This window comes from Rhincodon typus, chromosome 6 (assembly GCF_021869965.1).
Source record: "Rhincodon typus isolate 14 chromosome 6, sRhiTyp1.1, whole genome shotgun sequence".
Classification (NCBI taxonomy): Eukaryota; Metazoa; Chordata; class Chondrichthyes; order Orectolobiformes; family Rhincodontidae; genus Rhincodon; species Rhincodon typus.
This window is the reverse complement of record NC_063337.1, coordinates 104,054,508-104,075,288: the sequence shown is the minus strand read 5'-3', so window position 1 is coordinate 104,075,288 and position 20,781 is coordinate 104,054,508.

The window sequence follows — 20,781 nt, the reverse complement described above, 5'->3', positions numbered from 1 at the left end:
TCACCTCCTCAAACACTTACCAACTCACTCACTCGGCAACGCACTCACTCACCCATCCAATCACTCAGTTATTCAGTCATTAATCCGCTATATAACATGAGATCCTGAAACCGTTACCTTGGAGTAAGGCTTTAGACATGGAAGTCTATAAAAGTGAAACTGGAAATTCAAGGCTGACTCAGAACTGATAAGGAATTGGCTGAAAGATGGGCAGCAAAGGGCAGAAATTGAACTTGCAAGGAGGACAGATTCCATTACAGGCAGGGTGAGTGGTTCTGGTTGTAGGAGAGGTGAGGACACTAAATCCACAAAAAAAAAACTTTTGTGTCCAAACCACAAAATGATTGCAGTTATTTCTGCCTTTAACTAGCGAGTATTTAGAAATGTGCAGGCTAATCTCGTGGGAAAATAACATCTGTCATTGGCGTACGTTAAGAGGAAATTAATTGTAAATTTGACCCAGAATTCATGTAAGAGATTTCCTGAGCTGTGTGAAATCCACTGGGTCAGAAAGATGGAAACGGAACAGAGTTAGAAATTGGCAGACTGGACAACTTTGAAAACCAGAGTTAGTAAACTGCTTTCTTTGCTAAGTTAATGATTTTATGTTCACAGGACATGGGTTGAGCATGCATTTTCACTGATGTACCAGAGATTCCTGACACTTTGAAAGTCATTTCTGTGACTTTAGCACTTACTCACCTTTGGGTGGTATGGTGGCTCAGTGTTTAGACTGCTGTAGCAGTAGGGACCTGGGTTTGATCCAACCCTTGGGCGACTAGGTAGAGTTTGCACATTCTCCCTATGTCTCTGTGGGTTTCCTCTGGGTGCTATGGTCCCCTCCCACAGTCCAATGATGTGCAGGTTAGGTGGATTGGGCACGGGAAATGTGGGAATAGGGAAGGGGTACTGGGTATGAAGCTGTTTGCAGGGTTGGTATTGGCTGATTGGCCTCTTTTTTTCTGGGGTTATGTATTCAAACCCTACCATGGCAGTCAGTGAAACCTTTATTCGATTAACAAAAAAATCCAAAATTAGAAACATTTCTCAGTTATGGTGCCCATGAAACAAATGCTGTAAAAACCAAAAATCAAACAAAGTCCAGGACATCTGAAATGAAAACAGAAACTGCGGAAGATTCACTGAACTCAAAACATTAACTCTGCTTTCTTCCCACAGATGCAGCCAGGCTGCTGAGTTTTGCCATCAATTTCTACTTTAGTTGTGAAAACCCATTTGGTTTACAAATGCCCTTCAGGGAAGTAAGTCTGCTGTCTGTCCCCAGCCTGGCTGACGTATGACTCTGAATAGCCCACTGGAATGGCTGTACCACCCATTCAGTTCAAGGCTGGTGTGGGACGGGCAATAACTGCTGGCCTTGAATAGGCCAGCCCTGTCCTGGGAACCAACGTGAAGACGAAGAGAATGACAGTCAAAGCAGCCGAGTTTGACAAACAGAAGGGATTACTTTTGATTGATGCTCAGCTGGTGCCTAACCTCAAGAGGGTTTTCATGCATGTCTGCACAAGATCTCCCTGAAATTGCGATGATGATTTCACTCTGCATGAGTCACCTTCTGCACAGATCTTCCACCTCCAAGTAGAGTCAACAGGTGGCTCCTTGGAGACAAAGGCTATTCTCTACAGGCCTGACTGATGCTGCAGCAAAGTGAGCACAACAGTGCTCAGTCAGCAAGATATTGGATTTTGTTGGATCTTTCAGCCTAACCCATCCATGCCAGTGTACATGCTCCACTTAAATTGGTGAATTTATCATTGTAACTCTTTCTCCTCACGTGCTTGAATGGCTTCCCCTCAAAAATGTTTTTCCTATTCACTACGACGCTTCTTTTCGGCATTCCAATCCCTTTTTAATCAAGAAGTTTCTTCCTAATTCATATTGAATGTCTTTGTGACTATCTATTGTCAATGGTCTCTATCTATCTTCTTCCTCACAAGAGGAAACATGCACCATGGGCAGAGTATTCCCAAAACTTGAGAACTGTGGGCAGTGGAGAAAAGTTTGGAAAATACAGTAAAAACAGTGAAAAAAGATCATGTTCTTGACATTGAAAAACAATTCCAATTCTCCCCTTTCAACAGCAAGTTCTGAATCTTGCTATCGAGTGGTGACCACCTTAGCTCCATTCATTTGCATCTCCTTATTAGCCAATAATTCCCAATTTGTATTAAGTTTCCATTCTCCTGTCCTTCCCCTCCCAAAAAAACCACATAGTACCAATTCCTAATGTAGTTACCTGATAACAGCAACTCATGCCTTCCTTCTCAAGGCCCTCATCCAGCTGGATCATCCCACTGCATGGTCCATGAACACTGTCCTCCTTCACCATGGATATCCCTAAACCATCAACTTCTCCATATCATTATGATTGCATTTGGAACAACTCATACGCCACTTCAGTCCTACAAACTTCACTTTGGAACTCTGGCAGACAGTTGACTTGCATGCTTTGGCCAGGTTGTTTTGGTTTCAGGGTACACGCATAACTCATACATCTACACAGGATGCATCAAATGTCCTTTCGCTTGCTTTCTTAATGTTCACTCACTTTACTCTAAATTTGACGCTGCTGGTCTTTGACGCTCATATTATTTTTCAGTGCGTAGGCTCCTTAATCCTAAATTACAGGCTGTCAGCCTTTTTTTTCTTGCATTGTTGTTTAGTGCAGTGAGGGAAACAGGTAATTGACGAAAACCCTGAACAGTGAAGGGATGGATATGTTGCTGAACAACACCAGCTAGATCAATGGCACCCCACTACACCCAACGACCCCCTACACACACACAAACACACACACACATACGCACACACATATATACACATTTATTTGCTGGTAATTTATGCAGTAATCACACTGTATGTGCTTCAAGCTAACGGTCTTGTTTGAAAGTGAAAAGGGACTAATCCTGGATGGAGTGAAGTGGCACTATGGCCAGTCATGGGGTGCTGATGCACCCAGTCAAAGAGCTGGCCACTGTCAGGATCTCATGGTACAACCAGAGCCCAAGGGTCCATGCCATTACAGGCTGTGAATTGGACCACAATCAGTCCCAGGTCGAATGAAACTAGTCAGGAGATCACAGCTACAGCCATTGGGATGTTGTAGAGATGTCTGGGACTGAACCATTCTCTGTTGGAGTGGACATCTGACGTCAGACCAGGGGAAGGGCCATGGTACAGTCCTAGGGGTTTGGGCTTTAACAATTATGGGTCTTATCATGGGAAATCTGTCCAGTCTTTGGGAAAGTGGAACACCCAGTTGAGGAATTGGAGTTCATTGGACAAGATCACTGAGGGAAGGATGATGGTGAAATGGGATAGAAGGGAAGATGGAAGATAGAAGGCAGGGATCTGACAGAGCGGTGGAAAGGATGGGAAGTTTACTGAGCGGGGTGGGGGTAGATATTTGGTAGTGGATGGGTTAGGTCTAAGGATAGAGTTAGACAATTAACCATCACCCTAGGAGAGTAAAGCATGGCAATTGTGCTCAGAGTATAAAATGAAGGACTATACGGGGTGAATGTAATTGGGAAAGGCTAAAATGGTATCAAAGATGCACAAACAATGACACAAAAGCAACGCCAAGGATGGAGGGATCATTTTTAATATCAGGCGGAGCCTAGAATGCATGAAATTATGAAGCCTTACCAACTTTGAACCAAGATCAACTGTGCAATAAAGAGACATAATGGCTTCCATTACATGTGCAGTGTACTTTTCATCAGAACTGGACATGAAACGTTAACTCTGCTTTTTTCCTACAGATGCTGCCTGAAACTGTACGAAGTGTTGGTTCATTCTCAAATAGAGTATTATGTCCCATTTTGGTTGCTACACTTTAGAAAAATGTGAAGAGGACACAAAAGAAATTCACAAAAATGGACAAGGAATAAGGAACTTCAGCTGTGAACAAAGTTCAGAGGCATTAAAACATTTTTTTACTTCAGAAGAAAAGTTTGATAGGACATGAGATAGAGATATTCGGAATATCAGGAGTCTGAAAAAAGAAAGATAGGGAGAAACTGTTCTTCTTAGTGGTCAGACCAAAAACCAAAGGTCTAAGGTCATTGACAAAAGAAACAATAGTGAACGAAGGGTAACTTTCAAATAGTCACTTGATATTTCAGAACTTGGTTCAGAACAAGAAAATAGATTTGCTATTGATCTTTTGCTGTTTAATGTGCATTAGGACAGATGTAAAAATGCCGAATTTCAAAGAGTTTATAGTTCAAGAGAAGACTGCTGATTGGTTGGCAAGTTGATACTGAGTTGGGCATTACCAAGGACAATGGACCAGGGAACAGTGGCACTTCAGCCTTTTACCTATCTCAGAGCTGAATTGTAGAAAGGCAGAATATCTGGATATGTTCCTTCATCTTGCATGGTGCTGGGGGAAAGGTTGCAGACAGCACGATTGCAAAGGTGTTGGTGCTTTTTCATTTTTTTTTGAGAACAAAAACAGAAATCTTCAGAGAAACTCTCCGTGGGTCATGTAACTTCTGTGGAGAAAGAGAAAAATAACATTGACTGATGGCTTTATCGGAGCAAGTTTTCTTTCCTTGGTTGCACAATTTCAGCTGGAAAGTGATTTGAAAATTCAGTTGACTTATTTAAGATGATGAATCGTTCGATGAGTGATGGTTGACATAATGAATATTTGATTGAGATTTATTAAAATTTTGATTCTTGACAACAGTTATTACACTTGACATAAATGCAACCGAATAAAGACCAAACCCAATTAAATATAACTTAGATGTTTAAGGAAATGAAGGCATTTAATTGCGTGTGCTGCCAGAATGCAAATATCTTTGAAGATTGTTTAAGGAGAGGCCAGCTAAGCTTCCTGACCCATTTCCCAGTTTTTTGGGAAAATTGTCACAATTTCTTCCAATTTAACATTGACAAGAATAAAGCTGTTATTTGCTAGAATGCTTACAATCCCTATTCTCACAGAAATATAGTGGCCAAGGATTAAATTCATTTTGAGGGTTTTACTCATCAATATTTAAATGAAGAGTTCAGAAAACATTGCTAAAAATGAGATGTCAACATATTGAAGACATGACACAGGGCCACCAGAAAGTCCAGGTAGCATGCCATAGACAGGGCTAAACGATCCAAAAACCAATGGACAAAATCAAAGCTCTGCACATCCAATTGTGAATGCTGGTGGATAATTGAACAGATAACATGAGGTGAAGGCTGCCCAGATATTCCCATCTTCAATGGTACAGGAGATCAGTGCAAAAGGCAAGGCTGAGATAGTTACATCCATCTTCAAGCAGAAGTACTGAGAGGATGATTCATCTTGGCCTCCTCCTGAGTTCTCCAGCATCACAGATACCTGTCTTCAGCCAACTCAATTCAATTCACTTGATATCAAGAAATGGTTGGAGGCACTGAACATTTTCTAGTCAATGGTCCCTGACAATTTCGACAATACCAATGAAGACTTGTGCTCTGGAACTGGCCTTGCCTCTTGTCAAAATGTTTCAGTAAAGGAAAATTTCTGGCTTCTACCTGACAATGTGAAACATTTTCCAGGAATGTTTAGTACACCATCAGCTGGGCATCCAACACAGTCAATTACTCCCCTATCAGTTTACTCTTGATTACCAAGAAAGTGATGGAAGGATAATGTCATCAATACTACTTACTTCCACAGGAAGTCAGCTGCTCACCTTATTACAGCCTTAGATTAAATATGGACAAAAGAGCTGAAGTCCAGAGTTGAGGTAACGGTAAGTGTCCTTGACAATGAGATCATTTTATAGAGTCTGGTATTGAAGAATATGAACAGAGCTAGAATCAATGTAAATCAGGAGAAAACTCTTCACCAGGAGTCATACCTGGCCCATAGGAAAACAGTTGTGTTTGTTGGAGGTAAATCATCTCATCTCCAGGACATCTCTGCAGGAGTTCATCAGACTAGTGTCCTAGGCCCAATCATCTTCAACTGCTTCATTAATGACCTTCTCTCCATCAAAAGGTCAGAGGTTGGTATGCTTGCTGATGATTGTGGATGCTCAGCAGTAACTCTTTAGATTTTAAGGCATCTTATGTCCGAGTGAAGAAAAACCTGGGCAATATCCAGGTTTGGGTGACAGATGGCAAGAAACATACTTACAAAACACACGTCCCAGGCAAAGACCTTGTGAAACAAGAGAGAATCTAACCATTTCCCCTTGACATTCAAAGGCATTACCATTGCTGAAACCCCCATTATCAACATCCTAGAGGTAAACTTTGACCAGAAACTGAACTGCACTAGCCATATAAATACAGTGGCTACAAAAGCAGGTCAGAGACTGGGAATTGTGCAGTCAGTAAATCACCTTCTTAATCCCCAAAGCCCATCCACCATCTACAAGGTATAAGTCAGGAGCGTGAAGGAATACTCCCCACTTGCCTGGATGTGTGCAACTCCAACAACATCCAAGAAGCTTAATGCCACCCAGGATAAATCGTCCCATTTGACGGGTCATATCGACAAATATTCACTCCCGATAGGACTGACACTCAGGAACAGTGTCTACAAGATGCTCTAAAAAAATTCATCAAGCTTCCTTCAACAGCACCTTCCGAACTCATGACCACTTCCATCTGGAAAGACAAGGGAAACAGATACATGCAAACTCCCCTCACACTCCTGACTTGTAAATATATTGCCGTTCCTTCATTTTCTCTGGGTCAAAAGCCAGAAGCTCCCTCCCTAACTGCAGCAGGGTCTTCTTACACCAAACAGACTGCAATGATTGAAGAAGGCAACTCAACATCATCGTCATGAGGGCAACTAGAGATGGACAAACAATGTTGGCAGCAGCCTGTGACATCTACATCTCATAAATGAAAAAATAACAAGTCTCAGTGGCTAAAATTCTTGATAAAAATTCAGACAGCTTGGAAACTGCCTTTTCCATCCTGTTCTGAAATCTAGTTTCTGACCCTGGTTTGGCACTGCGCCCTGGTACAATTGGGCCACTTATCTTTGTGACACTTTGAACTCTGAGCCAAAAGGTGAGCCAAGACCCACAAAACATTTGTGTGTTTGGCACAAACCCCATCTGCTGAGCCTCCAGTTGTAAAGCCAACACCAAATTATCTCTTTATTTCCTGTTTGCAGCAATATGATTTGGGAATCATTTCCGTGTTCTACTTGCAACTAATCATGAACCACCCTCATGTTCGAAAATTCCTGGTGAGGTGTGACCTTGAAATAAAATGATAAAGCAAAACAAGAGATGAGTTTTTTTTTCTCTCTCTCTCTGCAATACATTGTGGTCCCTCTAATGAGAAATGTCAGCAAGTTCAGGAACAGCTCTTGGATTTAGGAACGAGAGAAGTTAATATTTAATAAATGAATATTATTCGTACACAAAAGCCATAAGCGATTTAAAAGAATGCAAGTGTTCAAGGTACCGGATACATTTTGACATCTTTGAAATGCCACAGTACTTTCAAAGGCACTCTTATTTAATTTCACTTTCTGCATCTATATACTTCCCATACGGTACAAATATGTTGAGGTCAGGACTCTTCAGTTCTTTGGCATGGTTCTCAATGAGACCTGAGTGCTTCACATCCTGATGGTTTTTGTGTAAGAGTATGTGGATTTTGATTTTGTTTGTGTGGAAAAAGAAATAGAATCTGAACAATTATGTTTGGCACAAGAAGTAAGCCTGTAATGAAAACCCTATTAAATAGAAAGATGTACAAGTAGGCTGTACTTTATGTGTATATAACATTGAAAGTACATTTGTGTAACACCTTCAATGTAGAAAAACACTACAAGGTGTTTTACAAGTTCATTTTAAGAGGACAAAAATGGTACCGAGCCACTGAAGAAGATACCTGTAAGTAAATCATTTTTGAGTTAATTTTGAAAGGAGTGTTTTCTGAAATGGGTGCAAAAGGGAGAAAATGAAGGAGAGACCTTGAAAGTCTTGGGCACCAGTCTCATAGCTGCCAGTAAAGAGGCAGAGACAGATAAGGATGCCAGAGTTGAAGGTGGAATTGTTTTCATGGTGGAGTAAAACTCTTGGTGATTTCAAAGATACGGTCAGAAAGGCTACAAACCAATCTGAGCATGATGACAGATTAATAGGACTCAGAATCATAGAAATGATACTGCTCAGAAGGAGGCCATTTGGCCCATATTGCCCATGCCAATCCAAAGGCAACCTCATGTCCATTCTAATCCCATCTTCCCGTACATGGTCCATAGCCCTGCACCTTACAGCACTTAAGGTGCAAATCTAGGTACTTTTTGAAAGAATTTAGAGTCTTTGCGTCAGCACTAACTCAGGCAGCAAATTGCATACACCTCCCACCCTCTGCGTAAAAACATTTCTCTCATGTCCCCTCTATCTCTTCTGCCATTGAATCTATAGCCCCTGGTTCATGAACTCTCTCAGGTTCATCCTGTTTACTCTATCTCTACCCCTCACGATTTGGTATACTTCAATCATGCTGCCCCTTAGCCTTCTCTGTTCCAAGGAAAACAACCCCAACCAATCTCCAATCTTTCCTCATAGCTATCATTCTCCAGCCCTGGCAACATTCTAGTAAATCTTCTCTGCACTCTCTCCAGAGCAATTATATCTTTCCTGTAATGTGGTGACCAGAACTGCACACAATACTTCATTTGTAACCTCACCAGTGTCTTATATAGTTTCATTGCTATATCCCTACTTTTGTATTCTATACCTTTGCCAATGAAGGAGAGCATTCCAAAAGCCTTCTTTACAACCTTATCTACCTGTGTGGTGCCTTTTGGGACCTGTGCACTTGCACGCCAAGATTTCTCACCTCATGCTGAAACCTTTATGCATAATAAAACATTGAAAAATAGCTAGACAATTGGGGCAGCTCAAAGGTAGGGAGAGGTAATGGTGAGTTACAGGTGGGTGCTGTTAGCATTTATGCAAAATGTTTTACCTTGTCTTTGGAAGATGTCACTAAGTAACATCATGTAGATGGGAAATAGCTTAATATCAAGGATACATTTTTAGGGAATTACAAGGGGAAAAATGTATGTGTGGAAAGAAAAGCCAATAGAGGAGATTTCTTGACTCTGTCTGAAGAGAAATATATAAAACCAGGTAAGTTTATACCAACACAAATGAATGATGGAGGAAAGCCATCAGAGGGCAATTATTTGATTACCCATGCAATTATTACCCATCCCTAATTGCTCAGAAGGCAGTCAAGCATCAACCACATTGTCGTGACTCTCATGTCATGCGTAGGCCCAGCCCAGTTAGGGACAGCAGTAGGTGGTTTCTTCCCGACAAGCGACAATGTTTTCTTGGTCATCATTAGACTCCTAATCCCAGATACTTATTGAATTTAAATTCCATCACCTGCCGTGGCAGATTTCAAACCCAGGTCCCCAGATCATTAACCAGGTCTCTGGACTAATAGTTTAGAGATAATCCCACAAGGGCATCAGGTCTCCACATCAACTTGTTCCTTCTTTCTCTTCTTTTTATGTAAGCCCATATTAGTTGAGTGATCAGATTAGCAATTTCATATCTAGCTAGTTCAAGATTTAATACAAATGTGTTATGAAGCAGTTTCATTATCTACTGGTGGTGACTAAAACTAAGCCATGTAGATAAAATAATGAAAAAGAAAGATGTTTATTTAAGTAATGTCATTGAGGATGTTTGGATGTCCCACAGCACTATAAAGTGTCATTAAGTGCCTTTGAAGTTTAGTTATTGCTCTGAACCAGCAATCACACCAATTGATTTACAACCAACTTGGTCTTAGTAGCAGCAACTTAATGAAGACCTGACAATCTGCATTTAATGAAGTTGGTTGATGCATGAACATTGACCGAGGCACTGGTAAAAACTGTGCAGCTGTTCTTCAAAAAAGTGCCAAAGTATCTTTCATATCTTCCAGAGAGATTAAAACAGGATGTCATCTCCGTCAAAAGATGGTATGTCTGTCACTGCAGCATTTCCTTGGTTTGAAACAGTAATGTCAGCCTGCATTATAGGCTAAAATCACTGCAGAATTTTCAAACCTAGAATTAATATTCTCTCTCTCTCATTTGTATTTCTTGTGCACCTCCTGGTTGAATTGGGAAGTCCCTTGTGTTTTGAGCAGCCCAGTTGTTGTAAGATGTGATACATGTTGGTTTGCTGCACAGCTTAGAGGGAACACGATGCAAAACAACTTGACTCAGGAATGAGAGTTCTATCACAGAGGACTGTAGACATTGTAATGAAGTCAGCCAGGTGCACCTCATATAATATGATTTCCCTGATTGGGGCTGTTAATATGGTCCGATTAGGGAGTCCTGGCTGACAGATAAGAACAGGAGTGTCCAAGGTTCTGTTCACTCCGAGAGCTGTCTCTGAGAGAGCTGGGTCAGTGTCAAGGACTCTCCATGTGTGATTTGTTGATGGGATACCGGCCTCTGTGGAGTTATTTCAGTAACGATGAGTGTGGGATTAATGATGTAACCATGCAGAAGCACCTACAAGGTGGAGCCGAACTGAACTTCAAACAGGCACTACAACTGGCTTTATCATTGGAAAATGCAGCAAGTGGAGCATACATGTTGCAGGGTATTCTGAAGGAATTGGAGCCCTTGCCAGTCTGACTGAGCTTGGGGAAACACCACTTCAGTGAAGGCAATTGCATAGCCTCACTCAGGACATATCCTGAACAGAGGGACTCTAGGTCAGCCCACAGCAAAACCCCAAAACTAAGCCAAACCTCGGCCAAATGGTAATTTTTTTTTTCAGGATCCTGGCCACCAAGCCATTGTTGTTGTTGCTGTTTTCCAGACTTGAGACAGACTCACTAGACCTATAGTGAGTAACAGAATTTAGAGGCCGGTATCAAACACACACCCTGGAAAGCTCGCCTACATCTGGTTTGAAACAGTTAAGTTGCTAAGCAACATCCAAATCAGAACCAAGCAAAATAAATGTCTGGTTACATGGTCACCTGATTCCACTGGAGGTCGATACATGGGTGGCCACTTCAGTGATTACAGAACCAGCCTTTAACAAAATTTGCTCGAGAGCCTAACCCTTAGGTTTGTGTAAACCCTCAGCTAGACTGAGAACTAATACTGGGGAACATTTACAGATTAAGGGTACAACTTCAGCTCTTATGAAAAGCAGCTGGTTTGATTACCCACTGATTGCAGTAAAAGCCTCATGCCCAAGCTTGATGGAGTGAAATTGGTTGAGAAAGATTCACCCAGATTGGCTCAACATTTTTTTGATCAGACTATGGCTGCCTGAGTAAAGTCTTAATTAAATACCCGGAAGATTTTTCAGGAAGGTCCAGGGACTATCAAAGGAGACAAGGCCACCTTACATGTTAACCAGGAAGCAATTCCATGATTCTGCAAGGCCTGGCCAGTGCCATTTGCCTTACAGGCCAAAGTAGAGGGAGAAATCAGAAAGCTGCAAAGTGACGGAATCATCAAACCGGTACAGTTTGTGGAATAGGCAGCACCGGTCTTACCAATTGTGAAGCCCGAACGGTCGATTCACATTTCTAGGGGTTTTAAACAAATGGCAAACCACTTTTCATAGCTGGATAAATAGCCAATCCCTCACATAGAGGATTTATACACAAAGCTGGCAGGGGCGCTGTCCTTCATGAAGCTGGGCATGAGCCATGCGTATTTAAATAGATGAGGATTCCCAGAAGTATGCTACAATTAATACCCATAAGGCTTTTTTACCAATATATGAGACTGCCATTTGGCGTATTGTCAGCAGATGTTGGAGAACATTTTGAAAAGTCTACCTCAGATAAACATGCGAATAACAGGGAAGACCAATCAGGCGAACTTAGGGAACCTGGACGTAGTCCTTTGACATTTCCCCCAGGCAGGCATATGCCTTAGAAGGGGAAAAGGTGTGTTCCAGGCACCGTAAGTGACCTATTTGGGCTACAAAGTCAACAAGACTGGTTTACAACTTTGGAAGTGAGGGCAATCAAGGGTGCCCTGGCTCCCAGTTGTACCAGACCTTAGGTCTCTCCTTTGAGCTGGTGAATTATTACGGAAAGTTCATACATAATTGGCCTCCATCCTGGCACCTTTGCGTCAAATCTTAAAAAAGGGTCAGCTTTGGAAATGGTTGTGTAACCAAGCCATAACTTTCAGGGAGGTGAAGAAACTGATATCATCCTCTAAGGTGTTGGCATACCATGATCCCAAGCGAGATCTAGTATTGACATGCAATGCCTCTCGTACAGCATCAGGGTAGTATTAGCTCATACGTGACCCAATGGAGAAAAATGCCCCATAGTGTACGCATCCAGTATTTTGGCTAATGCTGTGTGTAAATATGCCCAGATGGAGAAGGAACATTTGGCGGTCATGTTTGGCATCAGGAAATTCCATAAATACCTTTACAGTGTAAATTTGTATTAATTACAGACCACAAACCCTTGCTAGGGTCTACTTAAAAAGGATAAGGCAGTGCCGCTTATAGTTTCAGGTTGAATGCAGCGGTGGGGTCTCATACTAAGTGCATATAGTTACAAGTTGGAACACTGTCCAAGAGGCCAAGTCGACAAATGCAAATGCATTGAGCTTGGCTCCCACCATCAGATACACCACCACTAGTACTGCCATTGGAAGAGATGCAGAAAGATCCGGTTCTGGCAAAACTGAAACAGCTGGTGATGATGGGGAGACCAAAGGGACATTACAACCAGAACTGAAACTGTTTAGGACCCACAGAGACCAGATCACAGTAGAGGGTGGAATATTATTATGGGGAGCAAGAGTGATTGTCTCAAGCAAAGGTCACCACCAGATACTGTTTGAACTCTACCAGGATCATCAAGGGGTTTTCACAATGAAGATATTAGCAAGAAATTACTAGTGACCAATATTGAAAGCAAACATAGCTGCATTGGTGGGCCAATGCCCAGAGTGCCAACAAGGACAAAAATTATCGCCAGCAGCTCCCTCACATTTGTGGGAATAACTAGGTAAACCCTGGACTTGGTTACACTTCAACTATGCAGACCCTTTTATGGGCTCAATGTTCTTAGTCATTGAGGATGCCCACTTAAAGTGGTTAGATGTGCATCGACATCATTTGTCAAACATGGAGATAAAGATAGAAAAACTGCACAAATCTTTTGTAGTTTCCTCCCAGAAGTGTTGGTCGTCGATAGTGAGCCATCATTTAGCATCAGGGAATGTGAGTATTTCCTAAAGTGGAATGGTATCCCATCCATCATCCAATGGTCTGGCAGAAAAAGCAGTCAAAACTTTAAAGGAAGCCTTCAAGAAACAGCCTACAGCCTTGCTAGACAACAAACTGTCCCAACTTCTACTTGATTATCACATCATCCCTCATGCAATTACAGAGATAGCTCCAGCAGAGTTACTAATGGGGAGAAGACTCCACGCCAGGATAAATCTGATCTCCCCACACCTGGCAGGGAGGGTGAAACGGCATCAGGAACACCAATGCCGAACACAAGACTCCGCTAAACAAGAGAGACAGTTTACTTCAGGGGATGCAGTCTAATATGAGAACCATGGGAATGGCCGTGCATGGGTAAGAGGTGTGGTTGACGTGAGGTCAGGTCTGGTGATATTTTAATTTCAGGTAGGTGTAACGGTCCTGAGCAAGCACATGGATTATATGAAAGCTGCAAACTCGCAAGTAGGTGGGAGAAAAGCGTGTCTAGCTCTTCGACCAACTTTCTGACTGTTCCAGAACCTGTAGGTTTTCCTTCTCTGTCAAGCTTTGAAGATACCTCGGAATCTGAGATGGGCACAATGAATGTCACCACCTCTAGCCTTTGCCACCTGAAGAGGAGAATGAATTTCCTCTAAGATGTTCCAAGTGCAGGAGGTGAGCTACTGTGCATTGCATGCTGCCTATATCAGAGGCAGAGTTGGAGAACCTGACCCAGTTCTAAAATGCCCCTGAAGGAGTTACAAAGAAAGAACCAGCCTATGTCCTCAGACTCAGAGGGAGAGCAATGTAGCGATTCTAATAAGGTCAGCCAGGTGGACCTCATAGCATATGAGTTCCCTGATTGGGGCAGTTAACCTGGTCCAATCAAGGTGCCCTGGCTGACAGATATAAGCTGGAGTGTCAGAGGTTCTGTCTACTCTGACAGCTGGCTCTGATGGAGTTGGATCAGTGGCAAGGACTCTCCATGTATGACTAAAGGGTGACTTGATGATGGGATACTGGCTTCCATGGAGTTATTTCAATGACAATATAATGCATCTTATTTGAAACATGGAATCTCAGACACTGAGAATGAGAAATACAGAAATATAGTTTTCTCCATCTCTCATTAATCACTGAGATGAGTACAAAAACATAAACACCATTTAGATGTCTATTTCTTTTACAATCTACCATTTATTCTAGACCATGATGTTTAATGTGTACTTTTATGGATTTGTGCAGCTGTGCGAGCAATATAAATATATATATATTTTTACAATGGAAAACAACAAAACGTATCCTTAGGACATACATGTAAAATTACAATAGTGATAGTCTGCCTATGTTCAAAGCAGAGGGCAACTGTTTTATCTATGTTCACATGGATGGAGTCATTATGTTGCCATCTTATTTTATTAGTTACTATATTATTTTATTTGGTTTTAAGACCATAGCCATCATTATGTAACAGAATCTAAAAATTAATAGAGACTTATCTGAATTGGTTAGGATTCACCCGAAGAGGATTGTACACAGTAATAAAAAAAACATTCTTTTTTATTTGATATTTTGTTGCTCCTTATAAAAAGATTTTGATGATGACAATGAAGTGAAAGTAGATTTTACTCAGATGTAACTGAAAATAATAAAATCCCTGGGCTTAATGATTACAATTAAGAAATAACATAGATATTTCATCCAGTTTGCCATTTGTCCCAGTGCCTGAGGAATATCAGAATCCTTCATTTGTTTCAATGAGCAAGAGCAATAATGCAGACTTTAACATCCTTTTCACCAATTAAAACAAAAATGTGGTTGTGAATTCTCCAAGGTCCAACAGACAGATACATTGCAACATCAAACTAAACAAATTGTGTCTTCCAAGTATTATGATGGAACTGATATTAACTTTGAGTCACTATAAATGCCATAAATATATGCATTCTTAGTTCAAAAATGAAGAAAGTGTGGGTAATTAATTGTTTAGAGACTTGTTCTTCCTTGAATAAACAGAACATTTCTTGTTGGTGTCAAATTGTGCAGTAAAATAGCCAAACCTCAACGGATTTATAAAATGAATGATGTAAAAGTAGGTGGGAAGGCAAGTGGTGAGGATAACATAAACAGTCAGCAGAGGGACATAGATAGGTTAAACGAGTAGGCAAAATCTTGGTGTAATATAATATGGGGAAATGTAAGTTTCTGCATTTTTGGCAGAAGGAATAGAAGAGCTAACTATTATTTAAATGGAGAAATACTGCAGAAATCTATGGAACAAAGAGATTTGGGAATCCTAATCTATGAATCACAAAAAGCTAGCATCCATGTTCAGCGGGTAATAGGGAAGACAAATGGAATTTTGGCTTTTGTTTCAAACAGGTGGAGTATAAAGTTGGGGAGGTTTAGCTAAAACTGCACAAGGCACTAGTCAGGTCACAGTTGGAAAACTTTGAACACTTTTCAGCCCCTTATCTAAGGAAAGATACTCTGATGTTGTAACCAGACCAGAGAATGTTCACTAGGCTGATCCCAGGTATGGACAGACTATCATGATAAGAGGTTGTGTCGATGCAACCTGACCAAACTTCCTTAAAATATAATAAGAAGATAGTCCAGACCCTAATTTTACTTATTTTAAAGGCAAGCGCTAGACGTTGCATTCCAGATGCAATTTGATTGGTCAAACTACCAAATTTGAAGCAGAACACACTTTATTCAAATATTGTAGTTAAAATACAACAAAAGAAAGCAGAAGTTGGAATAACTTAGCTCTATTGGAAAACTTAACAGAAAAACAAATTATTTTACTCCAAAATGATAACTGTTCTAATATAGTAGCATCTCATACATACATCATTGACAAAATCAAATTCAGAGAAATAAATTGTCTCACGTGTAATTCTGGCAGAAGGAAGAGAGCTCGACTTTTATGTGTAACAGAGAGAGAGAAAAACAAACAGCTTCCACATCCAGCTTCAAGATCCCAGTAGCTGCCACTCCTACTAAAACCAAACATCCTGGTTCTGTGACAGCTTGACCACACCCATTCAGGTTGCTTCTATTGTTCCAACTTTAAAAAAAACCAAGGCCTCACAAATTGTTTACCCTAATGGTTCTCAGCAGACTCTTCGTTACCTCTCTCTCAAACTCTCTTCATAAAAAAAGGACAAAATGCACTTCTTAAAGCTATAGTGTCACCACAATTGGAATGTAGAAGAATAAGAGGGAATACTATTGAAGCTTACAAGATTATTATACAACTTGACAGGATAGATGTGGAATGGTTGTTGCCCCATTGTAGGAGAGTCTAGGACCAGAGGAATTAATCTCAGAATAAAGAGTTGCACATTTAAGATAGACATAAGGAAAAAATTCTTCCCTCAGAGGGTCGTGAGTCTGCGTAATTCTTTACAACAGAGACCTGTTGAGGTTGGGTCATTAAGAATATTCAAAGCTGAGATAGACAGATTTTTAATCAGTAAGAGAATCGATGGTTATGGGAAAAGGCCGGAAAGTGGTGTTGAGAATGTTCAGATCAGCCATGATCTCATTAAATGGCAGAGCAAGCTCAATGGGTTGAATGGCATACTTCTGCTTCTACATCTTATAGTCTTATCATGTTAGTGGGTTGGTATCTTAACAGGGGCCATTATCTCAGTTGGCTAAAGCTTGGCCTTACTAATGCACTGCCATGGATTCAGCCCCTAGGGCAGCACGGTGGCTCAGTGGATAGCACTGTTGCCTCACAGCACCAGGGACCTGGGTTCAATTCCAGCCTCAGGTGACTGTCTGTGTGGAGTTTGCACTTCTTCCCGTGTCTGGCCATGCTAAATTGCCTATAGTGACCAGGGATGTTTAGGTTAGATGGATTAGACATGGGAAATTAGGGGAATGGGTCTGGGTGGGATGCTCTTTGGAGGGGTGGTTTGGGCCAAATGACCTGTTTTCACACTGTAGGGATTCTATGATCTATTCTATTCTATGATCCTGTCCTGGCTAACGCCTGCCTGTTCTGTTCCTACATTGTGATATACAAAAGGTCAGCTGGTGATGGAGAGGTACTGACGGCCATGATTCACAATCTTCTGATAATGAGGTATGCTACGTACAGAGCCTGGAATCTATATGTTAGACATTACGAAACAAAGTAAAGTCTCCAACTTTAGCAAATGAGATAATGGTCCGTGTTAAGATGCCAATCCACTGACATTATAAGGCTACAGGATATACAAGGTGAAATATGCCATTCAACCCATCAAGTTTGCTATGCCATTACCAGACTAATTTAAATAATCTGGGAGACACAAAGAGTGGTACAATTCATTTGAGGGAGAGGACGTTAAAGGAGAAGCCCAGCATCTTTACATCATGAGCAGTCATTGTGAAATCGGGATTTCTGAAGAAGGGTCCTGACCCGAGCTTTCCTGCTCCTCTGATGCTGCCTGGTCTGCTGTGTTCCTCCAGCTCCACATTGTGTTATCTCATTGTGAAATGGGCCTGCCTGGCAGGAAGAGGCTGCACTGGAATGTGATAGGAAGGAAATTAAAAGTGATTTTACCATTTTTCTACCTAATTGTTCCTTGAGTGCACAGGGTCCTCTTTTGTTTATCATTTATATAAATGATTTGGATGAGAATATATAGAAGGCATGGTTAGTAAGTTTGTGGATGACACCAAAATTGGAGGCATTACAGGCATTGAAGAAGGTTTTCTAAGATTACAAAGGGATCTTGATCAAATTGGTCAATGGGCTGAAAAATGTTAAATGGAGTTCAATCCAGAAAAGTACAAGGTATTGCATTTTGGTACAACAAACAAGGGTAGGGTTTATACAATTAGTGTTTGGGTCTTGGGCAGTGTTGTAGAACAGACAGACCTAGGGGTCAATTACATCAATCTTTTGAAGTTGACATCACGTATAGACAGGGTAGTTAAAAGGCATTTGGCACGCCTGCTTTCATTGCTCATTCCTTTGAGTATCGGAGTTTGGACATTATGTTGAAGTTGTACAGGACATCGGTGAAACCTCTTCTGGAATATTGTGTCCAGTTCTGGTTGCCCAGTTATAGGAACAGTATTATTAACTTGGAGAGGGTTCAGAAAAAAATTACCAGGATGTTGCCAGGTATGGAAGATTTGAGTTATAAAGAAAGGCTGGAAAGGTTAAGGTGTTTTCCACTGGAGCATAGTGGGTTGAGAGGCGACCTTATAGGAGATTATAAAATAAAGAGGGGTAGAGATATTTTGGTTGTCTTTTCCCTAGGATGGAGGATTTCAAGATGGGGGTACATTTTTAAGGTGAAAGGAGAAAGATTTAAAAAAGACATGAGGGGCAAACGTTTTACACAGAGGGTGGTTTACATGTGGAATGAACTTCCAGAGGAAGTGGTGGATGTGGATACAATTACAACATTTAAAAGACATTTGGATAAGTATATGAATAGGAAAGGTTTTGAAGGCTATGGGCCAGGAATAGGCAGGTGGGACTAGTTTAGATGGGGATTATGTTCAGCATCGATTGGCTGGACTGAAGGATCTGTTTCAGTGCTGCATGGCTGTATGAACAACAGCAGCTTAGAGCCTCACCAGATAAAACCTGGTAGAGGCCAAATGAGATGTCAACTTTGGTCGCAGTGAAGTGTCAGCACAAATGGAGCTGATTGGAAAGAGGAATAGCAGTTCAGAGCATGTCAATTAAGGATGGGCAATAAATGCTGGTCCAGACAAAAATGCCCACATCCCATGAAGAAATAAAGGTGCAAACCTATCAACAGAATGGGGACATTTAACTTGAGAACTCTGACAGACTTGATGTTTGTAATGGTGAAGCAAAGGTGAGGTGATGTCCTGACAATGAAGCATAAGTATTTGTCCTGGGCCTCGTTCACTCAGGCTTCAAGACCTTCAATAAGGAGGAGCACCAGAGCAGGAAAGCCTTGTAGCCACATAGCAACAATGAGAGGGACCCCAGGTTTGGGAGCTGAAAAAGGACAGGCAGGCTGAGGGTGCAAACAGGTACAACCAGATATTTGCATGTGGATAGAAATAGCTTCAGAGAGGATCTATCAATGCATGCTCAACTTCTTAATAATGTTGGGGCAGCAATGTCAACCCTGATTGTATCTCTGGAGGTAAACAGCTGCTAACCTGTGTGCCCTTACGGAGAATGAACTGAGGCCTATGGGCAGGGGCTGATACCTAATGCCATGGCAATTAATTCGTATGCCTTAAAATCATTCCAGTGTGCTTCTGGAAGTACCTGTCGCACCTATGAATTTGAGGCTCAAAGCTGCATTGAGGTGGCAATCAATATACTGTTCAAGAAGGCCATTCAGTATGCATGGTTTTGCATCAATCCAAGCTGTCAGGCTGAGGGGGCTTTAGGTTTGGGGCCATTGCTGGGTTCCCCAAGAATGTTGTCGATTGCATACATGTGGCCACCAAGGCTTTCTGAGGCCATCAAACTGTTTTCATCAAGAGGAAGAACTTCTAACTACTCAAAGCATAACTGGTCTGAATGATTATAAGTGGAATCACCGGTTGCTTGGATGAATCCTAGGAAGCTGCTTCAAAAACTATGTAACAAAATAGGGACTTGATCCTTTTAGAACTGATGCAAGCCTTCTAGGACAATAAGTGAGATCCATTGAAGACATGGCAACAGATGAAATCAAATAGTTCAAAGAAGTTAAACAATAGCTGCCTTCACATTTGAACGACCATTAAGTAGGCCATACACCTTCTAAAGGTGAGGTTCAGATGTCTCGATAAATTTGATTGTACCATTCAACAGACCCAGCAAGCATCTAGGATATCATGATGCACTGTATATTTGCACAGTCTGGAGTTACAGAGGGGAGAGGTTTTGAGCGATGAAAGTCCTGGAGTGTGATATCTCCCCAGATGAATTAAAGTAGGGTGGCAACCAGACAGAACAGAGGGAGACCAAGAGAGACAAGAGTTAAGATGCACACACCAGGGAGATGCACACATCACAAATACAGGCATGTTTCACATGAGCCTTTTGTAGACATCCAATCAATCCAGTAAATCTCCCAACTTCTGTGGACCTACTGCCCCGGCCTTGAGCACCCAAACATTTTCCTGATATCATCATCACAGGAAACAGTAGTATGAGGAATTTGTGATCTCTCGCCATATGCTCCTTCCCTTTATAGTCATCGTAAGAACCAGTGAACTGTTAATGACCAATAAGAATGGAATAGGTTATTCCAGTGATTCACCACTGTGTGATTCATTGTAAACAAATACATAATCCTGTTATTATGGTCCCAGCTAATGTAATAAAGGGCAAGTCAGATCACAGAAGGAAATTTGACTTGACAGATCATATGCTTAATTATAACAGTCGGTTAACGTGGTAGTTTGTTACTGAAAAGTACGGTAGAATCTTACCATGCTCGAAGTAGTGTGGGCTATGGCTGTTGGGTAATATTTTCAGTGAGGCCCAACTCAATGTTGAGATTATCTCACTGCATCTTCTCCACTTTTCCCAAGAAGTGTGATAAGATTCTTGCCAGGCAACAGGTGGCTCCCAAATGACACTCATTAT